At 37.0% G+C, this 17,500-nt stretch overlaps 1 long non-coding RNA gene across 5 annotated transcripts in view; it reads right to left on the reverse strand.

Annotated features, from left to right (window-relative positions):
• LOC135209259 (uncharacterized) overlaps window positions 1-17,500 on the reverse strand; it is a 458,718-nt gene that overhangs the window by 303,260 nt on the left and 137,958 nt on the right. For 4 of the 5 annotated variants that reach the window (XR_010313336.1, XR_010313335.1, XR_010313334.1 and 1 more), the window contains exon 7: window positions 3,590-3,758. This is a non-coding gene — a long non-coding RNA (uncharacterized LOC135209259). Of the gene's footprint in view, window positions 1-3,589; window positions 3,759-5,104; window positions 5,180-17,500 lie in introns of all 5 variants that reach the window. The other variant, XR_010313339.1, reaches the window with a different exon arrangement.

The following is a 17,500-nucleotide window of genomic DNA, read 5'->3' on the forward strand; positions in this document are numbered from 1 at the left end:
CTAATTATCAATATATTTTTTTTAAAATGCGTCCTAGCAGAGACCAAAACAATAATCGCAACAATAAAATTCTTCACATCGTTACCAGATTTGGAAATCTTATACAATATATGTAATATTTACAAAACAAAACACACACAAACGATTACCGATTCCCATCTTTCTTATCAACACCAGGATAAACAGACATCTACTGAAACCGTATACTAATAAGTAGATGAAGCAAGAACAATTATTTATTCCAAAGACAACCGTGAAAATCGAAGAGGTTCAACAGACCTCAACCTTATACACACAAACATAATTAAAGGTAGAAAACAAGATCATTGTAAACACAACAGCTTTAAGAAGCCAAGAAACCTCCAGTGATCGGAAAAAGAAGGCTGAAAACACAAATTTCAATTATTATGTTTATATAGACCACGAACATTCTCGGAAATAACTCTTCTTTGCAAACCCACTGAAATCTGTGCTCTCTTTCCACTCGAAGTCTTCTCTTACAAGGAGAGGAAACGACATTTATATAAAAGAAACATGTTTTAAAATGCATTTTATGCACTTGACAAAAGTCTGCAAATCCGGAGCTACATGCAGAAGAGTAAACAATATAACCGAGGTCTGTAAAACAATCTTTTGAAAAGACAAACACAATCAATCGCGAAGTTGACTCTCATTCAAGCTAACTCCATAGCTTTGTTTGAAACTGGTATTTACACAAATGCCGGAATTTCATCATTTTCAAAGGAATTTGAATTCGAACTCATTTCACCCATAAGGCAAACCCTGGTTTATTCACCGCCCCGTGAAAAAAAATATACATTACACCTACCTATAAATAAAGGAAAAAATAGACGAACATGCAAAATGTTACGGTTAACACACTCTTCTAATACAAACATTTTCCAGCATAGTCGCTCAGTTCTCAATTGCCTGATATATATATATATATATATATATATATATATATATATATATATATATATATATATATATATATCTATATATATGTATGTATGTATGAATGGGTATATTATATATATATATATATATATATATATATATATATATATATATATATATATTAATATATTAGTAAAACAAACATGACATATATAGCTGTGAAAGGAACCGTTATCAAAAGACCTTAAAACGCCTAAAGACGAACGGATAAATTCTTCGCTTGGTCTCTCCTGAATTATCCAGCAAATGTTCTCTCTCTCTCTCTCTCTCTCTCCTCCTCTCTCCCTCTCTCTCTCTCGCTCTCTCTCTCTCTCTCTCCTCTCTTCTCTGTCAGGTTTCATTCTCAGGCGCTCAAAGCTAGTCCAATGGAATCCTTCTTTTAAATGTCAAGTCGATGTCCTTCCTGTTCCATTTCAAAGTAATTCGTGCCCTTTGTCTCTTCCTATTGCCATGCCCAGGCAACTCTTCATTTCCCATTGCCGTCAAGATTAACACAGATTCGCCTTTCCCCACCGCCTCCCCCCACCCCCCCAAAAAAAATACTTAGTTTGTTTTCGTTGAGTCGCATTATGAAAGTAGAAATTCCTTGACGCAATTTTTAAAAAAATATTAGGGCTGTATTTTGGACTATTTTGTTTCTGTGAAAATATCCACAACTTTTCTTTGAAGACTAAAGGACCCGAATAACGCAGGCTGCAACTGCAGTCTTTGCTCGATCAGTGTCCATTCCAAAACAAACGGCTGAAATGGTTTTAGCAATTAATACTGTTAATGTTCTCTCATTCCGTCAGCTTTCATGACTTAAACGAATTTGACGAGGTATTCCAATTTGCGGAAAAATGGTCTACGCTTTCAAAGACGCAGCAACGATTGCACCACCGACGTCCAACTTTCGTCAATAGGACGCCTCTTGACACATACCTTACCGAAACATGTTGTTAGATGTTCCGGTCCATTTTTGGTTACTACGCTAGCCAGCCTCGACCGTTTATTTATTCTCTCAATCTCTCGGAACCTCCCAAAATCGCCCAGTGTTCTTACAACTTCCATTATGCAGCGAATTCAAGTTCCGCTGGACACACTCAAGCACGGACCATAAATTCATTTATGTTCATGCCTTCCTATTGCACGGAGGAAATCTCTTTCTCTCGCGTCTAAAAAGAAAGCGTATTTTCGTCCATCACGCCGAATCTGTCTCATATTTACAAGTATTTGGAGAATCTTCTAGATATAAGAGCCATTCCAGCCTTCATCCATCTTTGCTGTAATGAGAGTAAGAGGTACTTTTTTTCTTTTTCTTTTTCTTTTTTTACTGTACAGAGGCTTCCCTCATTGTTTGATCCTGGAAGCTTCTTGACTCTATTTCACCCCAAGCACCGATTTACTCAATGCTTTCTGGAAGGCTAATACCAATATATCCTCTAAATATGTGCATTCACTTTCTCGGAAACGAGCGCTACATGCACCCCCAAGCACATCCATTCGTAGTGTGTTTGCCTCCTATCTTTCCAAGTCTTGCTGCATATTGTTTGGAAAATGAACTTAGGCCCCTCCCCCCACCTTCCCCTTTTCCCACATCATCCCCTTTTCCCTTACCCTTCCCTAGCCTAAAGCTCCCTCTTATACCTTCTACCCAACCCCCTAAAAGGAAAATCATTCCCCCGCCACTTCCTATCACCCCTAACTTCTGACCCCCTCCTCCTCACCTCCTCCTCTCCTCCTCCTCCTCCTCCTCCTCCTCCTCCTCCACTCTCCCCTAACTCCTGAAACGCTCTCAACACGGTGCTGTTGATTTTACGCCGGCTATCTAACGTATCGGGAGGTCTCATTCCTCCTCCTCCTCCTCCTCCTCCTCCTCCTGCTCGCGGAATCGTTAGGCAACCCTGGCTCCGAATAATATTTCATCGGCTTCTTAACGTACGGTTTAACTTTGGAATGCCGCCCCCTTCCCTCGCACCTTCTCCGGTCCCTCCTCCTCCTCCTCCTCTCTCACCCCCGTAATAACCTCAGTGAAGTCTGAGTCCTGCATCCGGCTGAAATATCAAAATATAATTCTGTAACATTCCAACTTTAATCTGCATCTTTTAGAGCCTCCTCCTTTAATCCGCAAACGAGAGCTTCATCCCATCATGTTTCCAGTCCGTTTGTTCCTTACTGCTAAGCTCCTCCAGCTCACCGTTGTTCTGAAGTGGGATAATGAGCTATTCTGGAAATGCCTTAGTTTTTTCTTCACTTTTTAGATCATTCCCACTTCTCTACACTTTTTTATATATAATACATATATATATATACACATAAACATACACATGTTCAAATAAGAGCTTAGCCGTTGGAAAAAAAAGAGATTATAAGCCAGTCACTTTCTTACGGTCGAAGATGCTCTCATCATGTTCACTCACGCATTTCGCATGAAGCGATATATTTATTATATGCGATGTGAAATTTTTTCTCTCTTAACCGAACCACTGAGAAACGAATGCAACAGATTTACGTCATTCCCGAATGAATCTTGATACACAAATACCTGCAAGTCACAGGGAACATTCCTCTTTAAATCAAGCCTGCACAGATTACACACGCATTTGTGAAACACGTTCAGAATATACAAGAAAAAAAAAATTGTAAATACCTCAGTACAGTGAAATCCGCGTCCGCCTTCTTGGGTCTCCGCAGTAGTGTATGTCTTCCGAGTAATGGTAATCGACGATCTCCAGAGCAGTATTTTTTTTTTTTTTTTTTTTTCCCCCGATCTCCTGGCAGCCTGCCTGCAAAGTTTGTTTGCGTGATTGGTCATTCTTCTGGAAAACATAAGAAAGGTCACAGTTTTAAAATACGGTTATAGAGAACCAAACAAATAGATTAAAAATCATTTCTATATTTTTCTTCTCAACACATATAAGAGCTTTTGACTTCAATGATATTAAAAGGTCAAATAACCCACTATACTCTTCTGGGAAAAGTCACAGTTTTAAAATAACGTTATAGAGATTCAAACAAATAAATTAAAACTCATTTCTATATTTTACATTTCAACACATATAGAGCTTTTGACTTCAATGATATCAAAAGGTAAAATAACCCACTATACTCAGTTTTAAAATACGGTTATAGAAAACCAAACAAATATATTAAAAATCATTTTTATAATTCTTTTAAACGCAAATAGAACTTTTGACTTTAATGATATTAAAAGGTAAAATAACCCACTAAATACTCATGCTCCTCTTGACCGACTCAACAGAAATTATGAACAAATTAGTTTGAAAATATTCTGTACGAAAAGGAAAGCAACTTAGCTATAATAAACAGACCTAACCTTCAAAACAAGCGACATACATAACCGCACCATTTTTACTGCATTAACATCAGCATATAATTTTGATGGATAAAGCTGGAGCGAAGATTACAATGATGTTCATTTTTCAAAAATTTCGTTTTCACAAATTTCTTGATGGCAGACAGACAAAAAGCTCTTTTAGTATCCAGTAAAACGAAATGGGTACCATTTTAACCACAAAAATGCGTAATTGCAAAGCTGTGTAAAAAATATTATATCTATACGTATGTATGTATGTATGTATGTATGTATACTACATATGGCATGTGCCCAAGGCTCATACTATCCTGAAAAAATTCACCTGTTTAAAAATAATTTAAAAATACACTCAAAATGGGAATATGGATCTGCTCTATATTTCCCATCAAGTCAATCAACTCCGAATTTCTAATAAGGAATGATCACTAAAATGGTGGGGGAAAACAAAAGAAATGAAAGAAATTCTGTTGTTAAGATTTACTAGAATGCTGAACGATAAAAATAACTACCTGCTCCGTTTACAATCTCTACAAGAACTGTGAGGCAACTACTAATCTACGCAGTTACTCGAATGGCTGTGTAAATGGCCCTGTACACAAATCCAGAAGCGATCATGCACTCCGTTCATTGTTTTCTTGTCAAAATTTGAATGTCCTAAATCATATCACACTGGATTGATACATCGAAATGCAAAGAGTCAAGACTAAAATCACGTTGGGAGACGGTATCAGGACAGCTGTGAAAATTAACAAACTTTAACCGTATCAATTCATAAGGTATCTTGTATTTCTTTCAATTAAGTATGCACACAATTGGTACGAGCATTACCTAAGAGCCACAGCACCTAAGCATCATCAAATTACTGCCGATATTGACTAGTAAACGAGGCAGGAGAATGGTAACCTGTAAAAAGAAAAAATACATAAATAGAAAAATAAAAAAATAAATAAATAAAAAAATAAACAGAAAGGCATTAAGATTCGAGAAAGTGACATGAGGATAATTAACGCATTCGTGTCTTTGCTCAAACTTCTGAAGACTTAAGACCGACGTATTTGGTGGAAATCGAGAAGCAGGATCCTTCCAGCCCCGGACGCAGAGGGAATTCCAGGTAAAATCGAAGCTGTTTCTCATGTCGGTTCCAAAGTTAAGCCGCTAAAAACTGGTTTTCTTCACAATCCAAAACGGAAAAGGTATGTACAGTGTCCCGTTACGCATATCGGCAACTCTTCTCACAACAGATGAAGTTCTTAACTACTAAACGGACGTCGGTGCGAAAACACAAAACGACAATAAGGACCTGGAATACGGTTTAAGGACACAACTGAACCTGGGAAGCTCATTTCATGTATATACTATGTGTATGTTAACACACACACACACATATATATATATATATATATGCAATTCGGACTTGAGAGCACACGCACACACTAATATATATATATATATATATATATATATATATATATATATATATATATATATATAATATATAATATATACATCTGTAATCGTGAATATATATGTATATTATGAATACTGTATATATATTACATAATTTATTACATATAAATATTATATAATATATATATATATATATATATATCTATATATATATATATATATATATATATATATTATATATATACATACATGTACACAATATATTACACATAGTACATTATACATATATAATATACATACATACATACATACATACATACACACATATATATATATATATATATATATATATATATATATCACCATTGGTAAACAGGAGCGTTAACATCTATCTTGTATATGCGTCATAAGGTTATTATAACAAATTTACAACAAGTTATCGAAAAATAACTCCATCATCATATACAAGTTCTCGGTAAGATTTACAGGGAATGTAAATATGCTTGTGATCAGAGAGAGAGAGAGAGAGAGAGAGAGAGAGAGAGAGAGAGAGAGAGAGAGAGAGAGAGAGAGAGAGAGTGGAAATTGCTCTTTTCGAAATCGTTGGTCAAGAGACAGAAAACGAATTTCAACATCAGATTTTAACTAAATACAAAATGTTTTTTCTCATAAATTAACACCACCACCTGACAAATTTAAACCTAAATAACAATGGTAATGAAGAACAATAATATTATTATTTAATAATAATGCTGTTATTAATACAAAAAAAAAAAAAAACTGGCAATTTCAAGAGACCATCCCACAACAGCAGGAGAACACAACCAAAGAACAATCGAGAAACAAGATCGCAGAACACAGCCAAAGAACACAACCGAAGAACACAAAAAAGAGAAAATGCGCGCATGCAACATCAACGGGATATCATCAATATTTATTGCAGTTCATAACAATTTAAGACCCCAACATTTCATCGGATATCCAGAGCCATAACCACCTGATTTTCCGCTCAATCAACTTGCTCCTGGAGGGGTGGCTGAAACATTTCCAAACTGTTCTTCCATATATTCTAAAACCGAGAGAGAGGCACCAGAAATTTGAGCTTAGCCTTGCCTGTGCTGAAATGCTATATTATCATCATTCCATAACCACTCCATCGAAATAATCAACTGAGGAAACAGGAAGTGAATAACCTTAAAGTATTTAATTAAGTCGAAAAGATGTGGGAGAAAATTATGGTATATATATATATACATATATATATATTCATCGCACATTTATCTGCATTCCAATAGATTGGCGGATGCAAGCCGTAGACATTCAGGTTTATATACTACACACTATTCATGCAGTTACATATATATATATATAATATATATTATAATAAATATATATATATATCATAATATGATATATATGAGTATAATATACTATATATAATATATATATATATACACACACACATATATACACATAATAATATATATATATATTATTTATTATATATATATATATATATACGTATATATATATATATAATATATATATATATATATATATAATATATATATTATATATATACACGTACATACAAGCCCATCAAGACTAATTTTACAGCTACTGGCTCTAATCTACTGGCTATTCTTTTTCCTTTCTAGGCTAATTCTTACAGCAGAGATCGAACCCCTTCTGTATGCAATTGATGTATATACCGAAACTTATAGGTATGATTCAGCCAACCTCATTCTCTTACAGAATCTCTACTTCCTCTCACTTATGGTATCCAATCCTCTTACCAGCCAAGTTATTAACTTTATTCTCTATTCAAACTTCTTTTCCAATTATTTTTTTCCCGCCCATGCCAAACGTTTTCATAAACAGGATGTCCATAAAGACCCAGTACCATTACAAGTATTTATTGCTCAATGGTACTGGGACTTTATGGACACCCTGTACAATTCATTCTTACGTCTGATTAACTGTTGTAGCACATAAGAGAGCCGGGAACAAACTGACAACGAAACTGAATCTAATATGAGATGTCATCCTTGCCAATAAGATTACACACAGCTGAGTTCTGGTTGCATTAAGAATTCTCAAGAATTTCCGTCCTCCTCCAAACACTTCGTACATACACTACTTATGTTTGTGCTACCTTATAGCTGATGGTTTTAACTATCTAGGTTCCGTATTAAGATCAAGTCTGAACCACAAGAGCATTCTGCTGGGCATTTCCTCATTTTTTTTTTTTTTTTTTTTTTAGGGGGGTCATCTCAGGCAAAACCTTTTCATATTCATACCGCTTCAAAACGTTCCTGAATTCGCCATCCTAGAAACATGAACGTAACTGATATCGAAGGTTTCGTCACTGTCTATCCTACATTCTTGCCTTGGGCATCTTTCAGTTCCCAACTCTTCCATGCATCTTTAACTTCAACTCTTTCAAGAGAATGTTTTCAATTTCAAATCACTGGCAGAAGCTTTGGGAAATGTCTTTACGCCCGCCATCAAAATGAGCTTAAGTTCACTTGCATTTCCATTTTATTAACCTTAAAGAGAGTCTAACTAATGTGAAATATATCTGATTCAGTTCCCGGCTGTCTTCATTAAAATCCATCTATTCTTAGCTTGAATATTCGTGCGTCTGAGAATGCTGAACGGTTATTTCCGTAAAGTATCACTTCTTTTTTTTCGTAGTTCTCAGCCTAATCATCCAATTCCAGCGGAGGTTTTTACTTCTATTACAACTCTCCAATTACGTTTGCATAAAACAATGTACCTTACATTACCGTTATCACATCAATCGACAAATTCATGTACTGATGCATATATTTATCGATTTAAACGCGTATCTCACAACTGAATAGATCTATCTAAATATATTCTATATTTTGTTAGAGAAAAAACTTGATAATATTTGTGTCAAATTATATTTATTTCATATTAACCTGAGTGTATTTTTCTGCATGCATACAATGCTATGTGTATGCAGTCTCACCACACACACACAATTCTTTATCCAACATTTTTTGGACCTATGTCGAATTTCCCTATTTAACTTGTGCACAATTCCATCCACATTGATACTAAAATGTCACAGAGACAACACGTTCATGTTTCGAATTCACTTCTACACCAAACCTAACATTTTGCTACAAACAAGCTTCACTCCCGTCACCAAAAAATCTTTTAGTAGCTCTCCTTTCAATAGGCTCCGCAGTCCTTCTAAATCGATTCTTTCAAAAGTTTTGTTTTTCTAGATCCTTGTGTGTACTACACACAAAGCATTTTCCTTCTATTGTAAATTGACCACTTAATGGTTTCAAAGCAAGCAGTTGTTAGTCATTCTCTAAACGCACATTACTTCTCTTCTACTAATCCAGTAATGATGTCTTATTTCTTCAATCAAAATTCAAGACCCTGTCATAAATCTTCCTCCATGCATTAAGTCACATGACGCTCCGTTAATTCTTGCAGTCGCGCCTAGCAAAATGTCACTTGTAATTCTGGCAACTCAAGGTTAGAGACTTTCCATCCTTCAACCTCCAAACTGCCCATCTTTTGATCTCAACAGTCACTGCCACGAGCGTTCTCGAACTTGCACTCATTTTCCACTCTTGAACTAATTCTCTCTCTCTCTCTCTCTCTCTCTCTCTCTCTCTCTCTCTCTCTCTCTCTCTCTCTCTCTCTCTCTTTAAAATTATAGCTTCATCAACCTAAGACCACATTCATTTCAGGTGTGAGATCCCCTTGCTCAACCCACCTCACTGCATCTACCTCTCTACAGAACACCTTATTTTCCTGAAAGTTCTTCAACGCCTTCACACTCTCCCCAATCATAAATTTTAAGGTGGAAGTTGAAAGAATTAAAGCAAATGGTTTACATATGCATAAGCAAACATATCGGATGATATGTGTGAGTGTTGAATTCGAATGCGAGGGGAAAGATGTTTTTGTGGTCGTGATGCGCTGTTGCATAATATACGTGCATAAGAATTGACAGAGTGGGAAATCTTGTGATGTAGAAATGCTGTAGAAGTGTAATAAGGTTGGTGTACCAGATTTGTTTCCTATGTACTACTACTACTACTACTACTACTACTAATAATAATAATAATAATAATAATAATAATAATAATAATAATAATAATAATAATAATAATAATAATAATAATACTCCAATCTTTGACACTCATTCATTCTACAGCCACTCTCGCTATCACACAATATTCATTGCCTCACTTCTTTGAAGAATCTTGTCTCTGCTTCAGAATACAATATGCAAATCAACCGCTAACTGCCAAAGTAGAGAATAAGGAATAAGACTTTAGGCTATCTTAAAAGACCACACGGCCACAAATCATTCTTGCTTTCTAGTGCACTTCATACGATCTTATTTCGTCCTCAACATTTGACCTAAAATTTGAATCAGTCCTACCTGCGAATCATCGTACAATTAATATCCCTCTTGTAATTGGAGTAAAATCAATAACTCACAAAAACATTAGTCTTAATCCTGAATTAATATCAAGAACATTCGGTGACTTTCCATTTTAAATTGATTGCAATTAAATCATATCAGCCACAAATCATGTGCTCGACACCACCTTCCATAACGGCGTGTGTGTATGTACGCGTGAGTGTGCGTGTTAATTTCGTTGCATACTTCGCTTACATCAGCACACATTACACCACAATCCGGGAAAATGCTCTATCCTTTGAGAAGAGATGCCATACAATATGATCTAACTAGTCTAGAGATAATGATTTACTTTTGGCATTCTGACATTTAAGTGATCAACTCCATACACTAAATACAACACTTCTCTACCAATTTTGTTATGAGCTTTTACTGCGAACAAGGCGCAATGTAAGTTTTACATCACTCCTTCAAACGTGATTTGTACAGGTAGTTCCTGGCCAAAATAAACAACTGATCTTCTCCTATTAAATCTATGCATGTAACTATCTATTAACACTTTTAATTGACGTAATAGCTGGATAGCATAAGGGAGCAATGACCTGAACAAGCAAACAAAGAATTGCAAAATATAAAAGGGGGAATCACCACCTCAGGATTCAAAGCCATTCCACTTTTTTTTTTATCTCCTAAAGAATTCCTTTACTAGTTTCCAAGTCTCCCATCTTTCGTCCTTTCTTTCTTTCTCTTGTGAATTCTCACTGTAGCCATTCTCTATAAAAGGGATGGTTAATTGAATTTTATTGCACCAAATTATTTCAATTAAATATTTCTATTGACTCCTACACAACCTCTTTGCCAAAATTTTACGAGCAACCTTCTTTGCATTTTAACCTGTTCATAAATAGCCTATTTATTATAACATTTTTCCATCTTAAATATACATCACTCCTTTGTAGATCCTTTACCAAAGTCGATTCTAATTTTTGTCCCCAACTCCAGTGAAAATATCATACAAAATAAGCTCTCCTTGCCAGTAGATCTTTTCACTCACTGATCTTTCAAGTTCTCTATAAACCTTTGAACGCTATCGCATCTAAACACTGTCAACTACTCTAATTCAATCGTTGAAGCAAAAGGTTTCAAAGCCTCTTTAATCCTCCACCCAACATTAACGAGAATCGCTGTCGGCGGATAATGCATCATAAACGGAGGGTAATGGGTACAGGGTACATCTCTCGATGTATTTCTTCCATCGTTTCAACAGGTTTTGAATCACATACAAACCCGGAATCCTCGTCTCTGTATTTCAAAAACTCCTCTCTCAACTTGGACTGGATCTGAGCAATCCTCAGCCAAATACCTTTTCAGAATTCAAGTCTTGAATGCAAAAATAATCTTTTCACAATCCAAGTCTGAATACGGCTCATTTTTCTGAGTTGTCACAAAGTCTCTTGCAAAACGGGAAAGCTCCTGTATGGCAGCTCTTAAGGAAGAAAAAAAATCTCGTATACAAATCTTGAATTCTGTATGCAACCTATATATTTGCTCCAGAGTGCAAAATGCGCAAGACACTGGAAACAGCAATTGAACTGCTCTCTAGTCTTGCAGATTATAATCCAGTAAAACTGCCTAAGCGAAACAATATATGAAATAACTTCGCCTTAAGCACAACAGCGTTTTGTTTCTCATAATCTGATAATAATCAACCGTTTTATAAGTCAAATGTGCGATAAACCTTCACTGATAGTTAGTGTGCATGTGTAACTTGCGTAAAATAACAACGATAAAATAAAGAGAAACTCTCTAATGCCAAGATTCTCATAGTGCAACCATAACCTCCCCCACATTAAAATATCGGCAGCTTATATATACCGTCTCGAATAAAACGTAAAGTATCTATATAAGAAAAACCTCAAAATCTATATAAGAAACCCCTCAAATGGTGCAAATAATCTGGTGAGAGCCGAGCACGAACTTACGCACATACACATCCAGACAATCCTTAACAATGCTTGAGAATATGCGCTTGTATATAGTTACAGTCATAGACAAAAGCATATAGACAGACGCAAGCAAGAGCGCTCGTATATAAGAGGAATGAGTGCTTTATTCGCGGATGTAATTGGACAGTTTATGCTTGGCTTTCGTACCTTTCAAACAAACATATGAAAGGAAGGCCAACCATTCCTATTGGCTGTGATTTTAATGATCCCAGACCTGTAAACAGGTGTGTGTGTGTGTGTGTGTGTGTGTGTGTGTGTGTGTGTGTGTGTGTGTATGAGAGAGAGAGAGAGAGAGAGAGAGAGAGAGAGAGAGGAGAGAGATCAAACGAAGAAATATTAATGCTCCATCTCCAGGGTGGTGTAATTACGCCCAAATATCTCCGAGACGAGAGGCTGCTGATAATTCCTTTGTGCGCGAAAAGATGAGAGAGAGAGAGAGAGAGAGAGAGAGAGAGAGAGAGAGAGAGAGAGAGAGAGGAAGGGTGCGTGCATGGTTTCCAGGGAGTAACACACAACACACACACTTGCCGTTGTTACGAGGTTTAAATTCATTTGTCTAAAGGCCACTCGTGACGTCAGTGTGTCAAATAAAGGAGACGAGAGTCAACAGGACAACACTCCCGGGTTGGTGCCGACGACACAAAATTGCTTGTTTATTCTCCTGGCGTTTGTTCTCTACCTCCACGACAGACAGAAGCAATTTAGAAAGCGACGGTTTAAGGCAAAGGTGTCCTCAGGAAAATGCCTGCCTCTTTAACGCCTAACTTGCTCCCTGCAAGAGAGAGAGAGAGAGAGAGAGAGAGAGAGAGAGAGAGAGAGAGAGAGAGGGTGGGTGGGGGTGCATTGCCCCAAGCAACACTGTGAATCATCTGCAAACATCAGTCATCTTCAAACAGACACTATCCACGAACCCCCTTCTCTTGTCAGGCATCTTTGCACCCACGGATTCGTCTTTCGTCGGCATTCGTGCATCACTCCAGTCACGAAGATATTGCGTATATAGCCACAAAAAATGCCTTATCACACTTTTGCACCAAAACCAGTTGCAACCCTTTCTACAAATGCCTATATGTACACTTCGCTTTCATAATAAAAGATTTTTAAAAAATTTTACGTCTGACTTTTCATCTTCAGCGCCCTCAATAGTGTGTCTATTAATTCCCCTAGCTTTCTTGATGTGCCCGTATGAGCGTAGACACACACACACACACACTATATGTTCTTGCATTTCACTGGGTATCTTACCTCATACAATATATCTATATATATATATATATATATATATATATATTACACACACACACACACACACACACACACACACATATATATATATATATATATATTATATATATACTATATATAAATACGATGGATGAGCTATGATTGATAAAAAAATTCTTTTAAAAACTACCGTAGTCTAAGGGTTTCCTACCAGTGTAAATAAAACATGATACGAGCGAGCAGTAAAAGATCGTATATTCCTGTAAAGTACCATTCAATTCACCATTTCACACAACTCACTAGAAATTACTCTCCCCCATTACAATTAGAGTGAATAAGGCAGACCATACCTTTGACTATCTTTTGCCAAAAGGAGCTTGATAAGTTTCAATAAGAATCTGCTACACTTTTATTTCAGAGAAAGAAAATTCATAAGCGCACACTACAAGAATAAGTCCGTAGGATGAATGTCATTACGTTAAGTACGAAGACTAAAATATGCCTAAACAGGTCCTGGCGAATTTTAAGGAAAACCATACAAAAGTTAACCTGCCATCATAATTATTGTACAATGCTAAAAATTACTAGTAATTTGTAGCATTGTACAATATTACATTTTAACACTACTGTGGCTTTTAATTGTCAATATTATAGCCTCGTTACGGAGGTTCCTTAGCTCAATAATAATATTATTATTATTTTTATTATTATTTCAGTAGATGAAACCTGTTCAATGGAACAAGGCCCCTACCAAAGGGGCCACTGACTTGAAATTCAAGCTTCCAAAGAATATTGCTTTCAACCTCCCACCGCTAAAGACCCCACATTGTAGCACTAACCGATCATGCTACAGAGCCAGTGATTTACCACCTCTCCCTGGGGTGAGAGGCGAACCCGCTACATCTGAGTGGCATGCCATGACACTAACCGTTACACCGGCGGACTTCGCGCATGCAAGCCATCACAAAGGCTGAAAAACCAGACCGAAAAAGAAAAGCAAGAAACCGTCGGACAGCCAATCACGAGCCGAACGGGAACCCCATGCTAAGAGTTCATCTACGAGCAGATAAAACATTTACAAACAATAGATTACAGGTTAATGAACTGGACAATATCTCTCTATCGGTGACATCTACTTTGTTCTGATGTTTTCCGTCTGCAACCGATAATCTCCAGCTCCCCGGGCAGTCGGGAATAGTGTTGATTACGGAATATAACTCGGGGTCTCCAACTATGAAGTCGAACGGCGTGGATAAGGAACAGAGAGAGAGAGAGAGAGAGAGAGAGAGAGAGAGAGAGAGAGAGAGAGAGAGACCTTAATTAAATCTTTAGATGACTTTTTTTATATATATTCAAAATATGCCAGAGGTGCCGTATATACCTTGATAAAAATATAACCATCCTTTCTTCGAACCCGAACAAAGCAATGAAGATCCGGTCAAAAACAATATAACGAGAATTATTCGTGACTTTATCAAAAGATCTCTATATAAATGTATTCATTAAACAATACAGGATTAAATGCCTAAGGAGAATCTATGAAGACGGATTAATGACCTCGTCAGTTGTGATGCTATAGGCGAGCTTATATAACCGATCAAACAAGCGGAAATTCACTAAAATGAAAGAAACAAATCTTCAGACACTTCATTACGAAATTACCAACCAACAAAGCCAATGAGATACAGCCAGCGAGCCAGCTAGACCCCGATGGAACATGTTAACCACCCATTTGCTCAAAACAACACCCCGGGCCAGTGACACGGAGGAGCAAATTACCCGAAGGGTTTTAAGGAACGCTCCGGCACGAAATCGATCACCCAGATGATTGATAAGGTGTTCTGCAAGTGACAAATGAGATATTGTTTTTGATGTATTTTGACACCCGCTCTCCTTTCCCCCCCAAGTCGAACGGGGGCCGCTTCGCAAACTGAAGTTTTCGTTGGTAGGTGAGTTAATATGGCCATCTGTCACCGTGCCATTAATAGGAAGCTGTCAGCAGCGACGCGGCCAAACATTAGTTCATTGCAATATACATAGAGCCAATTTGGAGCGGGAGAAGACCTCCCCGGTGGGAGGAGAATCATGCACCTGAGGATTTCAGGGGCTCCTTCATTCGATGTGTGCATTAAAAATATATGACCAATAAAGTGCAAAGTGGTGTGTGTGTGTGTGTGTTGTGTGTGTGTGTGTGTGTGTACTTTAAAAACAGACGTATGAATTAATCGCGGGTCATAAATTTACATGGAAGAAGTGACATATTAGACGGTAATAAATATTTAAAAGTATCGATAAACATTAACCAAATTCTTGTCGATATTCATACTCTCTCTCTCTCTCTCTCTCTCTCTCTCTCTCTCTCTCTCTCTCTCTCTCTCTCTCTCCACAGAACCCAGAAATTGACTGGCAATCGTTATTATACATAACAACATGCTCCAGACATTTTTACTAGAGACCATATAATTGTAACATGTGTTTGGATCAAGGCGACTATCACCGATCATGTTAAGCCACGCAGTTAAGTATTTCCACGATAAAAGGGGCCGAAGTTACACAGACAGGGATGAAGCAACAGGGAATAAATCAACTTCGTCAGGAACGAAGATATACTTCATAATTTTGCCCAGAGAGCATCCAATTAACTGTAACTATATCACATGTTGCGATGGGCGCCGATTCGTGGCTTTTTTTTTTTTTAAGTTGTTTTTCAAATGATCGCCAGGTCCGTTGCTCGCTGTGCTTACGTATGCTGGCATCTGCATTATATTCACGGTGGACATCTACTGATGATAAACCACCGAGATTAAAACGCTCATGAGCCAGTGACAGAACTGGACCCAAGATCAAGGGTTTTAACACATCCTTAAAATGTTATATAATCGATGAAAAGTAATAAAAATACAGTTGTGACTCGGCTTTCTAAAAACTCTACTCTCTCCAGGAAAGAGATTTCCATTATTCGAGGATTATAAAAAATATAAAAGACACTCAGTATCTTGGACTGCATGCGTAGTCGCACGTCGCCGTTTGTGTGATTGTAGACAATCGTTCTTCGTGCGAGTTGCTTGAGCGCACAATAGCTATACTAGGTACTGTCATGTGAATTTATAAGACAAGCTTACTACACAGGGAGAAGAATTCAGAAAGATCAGAGGAAAAGCGCTGATGATTAGTCACAGGTAGAAAAGAAAAGGAAAGGAGATTAGAGTCATCTAAAAATAATTAAAAAATTTAAAAAAAAGTGGAGGGGGTTATTATCAGACATGACTTGTGGTGAATCATTTTCTGATTTTGATGCATTCAAAAGCAACTGCCCCTTTTGAAAGCTAAATTTTCTTCGGAACTATGTGTGGTTTTCATATTTTATTGAAAAGGTTAAGGCCAAAGGCCAAGCTCTGGGATCTATGAGGTCATTCAGTGCTGAAACGGCAATTTACAGTAGAAAGGTTTGAAAGATGTAACAGGAGGAAAACATTGCATCTGCAATATGAATCGACTATTATGAGAAGGTGGAAAGTAAGATGAAGAAAACGAATATGAACGGAAGAATAGTAACAGGGATGAAAGGGGTTGCAGCTAGGAGCCGAAGGGACGCTGCAAAGAACCTTAGGTAATAAACTCTCTCTCCAATATCAACAAAATCTACAGTTCAACACATTCTTCAAACCGTCCACCGGGCACTTTCTTGGTCTCCCACTGGTTCTTCTACCCGACAATTATCATAAATCATACGTCCTCTACTCTACAAAACACAATGATCCACCTTTGCTGACCATTTAACCACTTCTCGTTCTCATACATGGTATGAGCTTTCGTTTCATATATTCACTTGGGTTCATGGAACAACCATAGCAACAGCCTTCTTAAGGTATGTTCTACCCTGAGGCCAAATGTCATTTTTGAGGGGCAACTGTAATTACTAACCTAATATCAGCGATCCCATTTGTAGGAAATGATTTAGTTCAAATGAATTTTTTGAGGTAAATTTACAGTGATAAATCCAACCTTAACTCGATTTTATAAATTTGCAATGTAATCTAAGATTGTCTTAAATTTTCTCTAGTTTTCTTCCGTTTTTCAAAGGATGGCGTTATAAAGCAACAGCTGTTCAAGTTGCCCTTCTTTCCTTAAAAAGAGAAAATGGACTTGCGCTACATATATTGCAGT

The sequence above is a fragment of the Macrobrachium nipponense genome, chromosome 37 (genome assembly GCF_015104395.2).
Source record: "Macrobrachium nipponense isolate FS-2020 chromosome 37, ASM1510439v2, whole genome shotgun sequence".
Lineage (NCBI taxonomy): Eukaryota > Metazoa > Arthropoda > Malacostraca > Decapoda > Palaemonidae > Macrobrachium > Macrobrachium nipponense.